The sequence below is a fragment of the Triticum urartu genome, unplaced genomic scaffold (genome assembly GCF_003073215.2).
Source record: "Triticum urartu cultivar G1812 unplaced genomic scaffold, Tu2.1 TuUngrouped_contig_7166, whole genome shotgun sequence".
In the NCBI taxonomy this organism is placed as follows: Eukaryota; Viridiplantae; Streptophyta; class Magnoliopsida; order Poales; family Poaceae; genus Triticum; species Triticum urartu.
This window is the reverse complement of record NW_024117988.1, coordinates 3,870-8,075: the sequence shown is the minus strand read 5'-3', so window position 1 is coordinate 8,075 and position 4,206 is coordinate 3,870. Positions and strand designations below refer to the sequence as shown.

Sequence of the window (4,206 nt, the reverse complement as noted above, 5' to 3'; positions counted from 1 at the left end):
AATGTGAATGTCTTCACATCCCACCTTTGACTTTAATGTCTTCATACATTTTTAGGGGTCATCTCTGGTAGGAAAACCGAATCAATGAGGGACTTCTACCTGTGTTATCCTGCAATTCTCACAAACACATTAGTCCCTCAACCAGGTTTGTCGTCAATACTCCAAAATCAACTAGGGGTGGCACTAGATGCACTTACATAAACAGATATAGTCCATCGTATTCTTAACAACACAAAACGATGCATCTTCCAAGCAAAAGTAATTTTGCATATCCAAAAGAGAAGCGCCCTGCAGCCTGTTGTTACTTCCATCTCTGTTCCAAAAACAGAGGAACCATCTTTTTTGGTTCAGATAATTGCGAGGAAATTCCTGAACTGATCCCTGCTTCCTCTGGTTGTTGTTTGTGCCATGTGACCCAAGGTTGCTGAAGAGGAGCCGCAGCCACACAAGAGTATCTGAAGATGACTCCTCCATTTCTAACCCATCCCCTTCCTTCCATTGTTTTGGATGATGAACTTGATCCTGCTTAATTAATTAATTTCTCATCATGCTTAATTAGCTGTAAATGTGCCCCCTTATTGAAGAAGAAGAAGAAGAAGATAATACAAATGTAATTTAATTGGATGGTCTCTTTCATCGTGCTTAATTAGCTGTAAATGTGCCTCCCTTACTGAAGAAGATAAGAATCCATATGTGTTATGCAAAATTAACTTTGTCATCTTGTAAGCACTCTAGGCAGTGTCTAGAGGGTGAAAATATGAGAACAGCAAGTACTAGTAGTGCTCTGAATATAAGTGTTGCATGTGTAATTAATAAATGGCAGAAATAACACTTGCTTGGAATCTCCCGGTCCTGGCGTGTGTGATCTGACTGGGTTGCGTTGGTGTGTAGTTGCAGGACAAGGTGGTGAACCTGCTGTTCGAGAAGAGGTCGAAGTTTTGGCATCGGTGGCGCCCTGCCGCCCAAGAAGGACCTCCACCAGTTCGTCAAGTGGCCCAAGGTCATGCGCATCCAGCGTCAGTGCCGCATCCTCAAGCAGCACCTCAAGGTTCCCCCGACGCTCCACCAGTTCACCCGCACCCTCGACAAGAACCTCGGTATATACAAAACTTGCCTGTTCATTCGTCGCTGGACTCAGAATCCACAATGCCTGAGGTCGTTTAGTTATTGTGTTGTATTATTTTGACCGTGAACATGAACATGGATTGGCTGCAATTTCTGGCTATATTGTACTCCACGTATTATTTCTTGTCAGTGTTCAGATTCTTGCAACCGTGAACATGAAATGGATTGGCTGCAATTTTAAATGATTAAATCTGTCAGTGTGTTCTATGCTCACAGCTTAACTGGAATGTGGCAAAATTAAGTGTCTGACAGGTTATAGTCTCGTCTAATATCTGGCTACATTGTACTCCACATATTATTTCTTGTACCAAGCCACTCATAAATCCAACATGTAGACTAGTGAAGTCCAACCAATAGAAAGCTGCCACCACAACCTCTATTTGCATGCATCGTTACTTAGCATGGAAGAATGACTACACATGTATGCATTCTAATGATCACATACATGTATCTAGTTCTCATAAAATATTTGCATGCATGACAAAGCTCCAACACGTACACTCTCATGCTTACTTAGACTAGAAGCATTCTGTACAAGACAAACTACTATATGCTAGTATTACTTACACTCTGTGTGTGGGGCACTCTCCTTTAATTTTCTAGCATGTTAAATTTAACATTCTAATATATTTCTTTGAAACAATAGTCTAGCACAACTTATTTACTTCATTTTTTAAAATAGCTAATACATATTGAATTATTCATGTATTAATCTAAAATAATAACCAAACAACTACAGGATAGTGGATTAGTAGCATGCATGTGTGACTTAGTTTTTGGTGTGTTTTTCTTGCAGGTCATTGTTGTGAAGGCCGCCAAGGGAAGGAGTGGGGGATTTGGCACAAGTCTGGTGATCGAGTCTATGCTCTCTTCTCCATGGAAAGACCTAAATTCAGCTTGACAGAGAGCACACGAATGGTTTCAGCTTGACAGTGGGTGAACTAAGCCATTTTTATTTAGTTTGCTCTCTGCCATGCCAAAGCCATCATTGTGATCCTGCTGCCATCAAGTCTCTGTTTCTTGTCAGTTGTTAGCTTGAATTAATACATGTTCATATAGCTAATTTGCTGCTGTTGTGCATAAAATTCTAGGAAGGTCTGGCTGCAAGTTCTGGCTGTAGTGTGCTCTCATGTTGTACATGCCCCTATGTTTAGTAAGATTAAATTGCTACTGTTAATGATGAATGTTTGAGTATTGAAATTTGAAGCATCACCTACTTTCTGGTCTTGTAGTGTTTAAAACTGATAATTATGATGCATTGGTCCATATGGCCTTGGCTTTTAATGCCATACACATTCTAGTGCCAGATCCAAATGTAGGGGACAATAATTTGCAGCATTAATTAGGTCCTGATATAGTCTTTTTTAAACTTCTTATGAGATTGAAGCATTTGTTCTGATTTATGGTTTGCTGGTTTGCTGATTGTTGTAGACAAATGTATGAAACTTCTTAGCTGTGGACGACAACTACTACCTTGAGAAGGACCAGCATCACCCATCAAGTATGCCATCGAGGTAATTCACCACTCCCTCCAGCACCAACTATGTATTTTCTCTAGTTGCTCTCCCAAGTTTTGTGCACACTGTTCGTCAAGTTCTCCCTAAATGCAAGGGATTGTATATGTAAAACCAATTATCCAATACATTTTTCACAAAGAGATTAGTCTTCTTATTTAGCCCTGATGTTTTAATTTATGGAGTTGTTGCTTCTTTGGTCAGATTTATTCCCTTGCTGTATGCATAAGAATAAGCTGATATGAACATAATAATGATACTCTGCATGATATGAGTAAAGTGCTCTATTTTCTTGCGTCACCTTTCTTGTATGAATGAGTATATCGTTTTAACTATCCGGGGAACAAAAATCATTGTATTAGCTGAATTTGTGTTATCATTCCAAAGAACTTGTCCTTTTTTTGAATGGTCTGTTCATAATATATTGGCTCTAGTGTTTTAATTCTTCTCTTCTGATTCATGTAACAGGGCGACGGCCGAAGGCATGATGATAGTTCTATTGTTGTTCTAGTGTAGCGAAGGTGGCCTAGTCGACTATGGTCGCCTAGTGAGTCGTGCATAGGATTTCATCTGAATGTAACCTTGATGTAAACTGCTCCTATTGTGGAGCTTGTTATTTGATTGTAAACTTGATGTTGATCACATTTGTATGTGTGTTATATGATGTAGCACTTTGATGGTCGATAATATTTGAAGTATTTCGTGTGTTTTCTGTGTGCCAATTTAAATACCAGGTATTTATTTGCGTGAAATAAAAAAATGAAGAATATTGCCCTGATGGCTAGGACCCAGTACTAGAACCTGACAATGGGGACCCACCTGACTAGTGAACCCAATTTAGAAAAAAAAAAGAAATGAAACTGTTGAGACAAAAAGGCCATGGGCCAAAAATAAAAAGGCTGCAATGTTGGGATTGGTCCATGAAGCTGACAGAAAATTCATAGGAAAAAATATAAATGGGCTGAATTAATGGGCTCGGCCCATATAAACACCGAATTGGACCGGGCTGATTCTTGTGCCACATCAGATTGCCACGTCAGATGCCTACGTGGCTTGTGGAGGCTACTAGTGACCAAAACAAAATGGTAGGCATATTTTGGTCGTAAACGTCCACGACCTTCTCACAAAGAAGGTCATTAATTTCAGTTTACGACCGCCAGCTTTTGACCTTCTGTTTTTGGTCAAAAAAAGGTCGCAAATGAAAAACAATGACCTTTCAGTGACCAATAGTCAAGGTCACAAGTTGACATATTTCTTGTAGTGAGACAAGGGGCAAAAGCTAGATCCACTCAAAACAAAACAAATCCACAGATCAAATCCAACAAAATTTCAACACACCAACAAATCACAAAAAAATGGGGCTATTTTTGTGGGGAATTTCGAATTTGGGACAAAAACAACAAAAACTAGACTATCAACACAACGGGGAGGCTCCGAAATCATGATCAACGAGGCTCTTGATACCAAGATGATGTAGGGTAGAACCCTAATCGGTCGATCTTTCACGAAAGGAGCGGATCCCGCGATGAACACGAAGAACACGAGGAGGGAAATGAGGGTAAACACG

The 4,206-nt window shown here is 39.8% G+C and overlaps 1 long non-coding RNA gene across 1 annotated transcript; it reads left to right on the top strand.

The window, feature by feature from the left end:
- The first annotated feature begins 1,631 nt into the window (after positions 1 to 1,631).
- On the top strand, positions 1,632 to 3,244 carry LOC125531468. The gene is made up of 3 exons (XR_007293250.1): positions 1,632 to 2,057; positions 2,557 to 2,639; positions 3,108 to 3,244. It is a non-coding gene; the product is annotated as an uncharacterized LOC125531468 (long non-coding RNA).
- The last annotated feature ends 962 nt before the right edge of the window (positions 3,245 to 4,206 follow it).